Source organism: Elephantulus edwardii, unplaced genomic scaffold (assembly GCF_000299155.1).
Source record: "Elephantulus edwardii isolate Elephantulus edwardi_28Jun2011 unplaced genomic scaffold, EleEdw1.0 scaffold00146, whole genome shotgun sequence".
NCBI classification, from domain to species: Eukaryota; Metazoa; Chordata; class Mammalia; order Macroscelidea; family Macroscelididae; genus Elephantulus; species Elephantulus edwardii.
This window is the reverse complement of record NW_006399896.1, coordinates 5,950,817-5,951,386: the sequence shown is the minus strand read 5'-3', so window position 1 is coordinate 5,951,386 and position 570 is coordinate 5,950,817.

Genomic DNA, 570 nt, shown 5'->3' with positions numbered 1-570 from the left:
TGTAAAATGCTCATTAAAATTATTAAAATAAAAATTATAAAAATAAAAAACAAAAAACCTCATTACTGTAGAATAAGTACAATAATCCTAGAGGGGTGGGAGAGGCTGGAAGCAGAGGGATGAGGATGCGCAGGGGGAGGGGGTGATTAAACATTGGGTTGTACAATTTGATGGGGTGGTGAGGGAAATTGAAATAATTTGTTCTTGAAAACAATGTATTCAAACTTTGTAAATAAACTAGTAGAAAATAAAAAATTAAGAAAAAAAATTGAATCCAGCAATTCCACTACTGGGAATATACCCCAAAGAGACCATAACTGACATCCAAGCAGATATATGCACACCCATGTTTATTGCAGCGCTGTTCACAATAGCAAGGAGTTGGAAACAACCTAAGTGCCCATCAACAAACGAATGGATAGAGAAGCTGTGGTATATTCATACAATAGAATACTATGCTGCATTGAAAAACAAGGAACTCATGCAATATTACTCAAAATGGTTGACTCTGAAGAACATCATGCTTAGTGAAATATCCCAGTCACAAAAGGACAAATATTGCATGGTGCC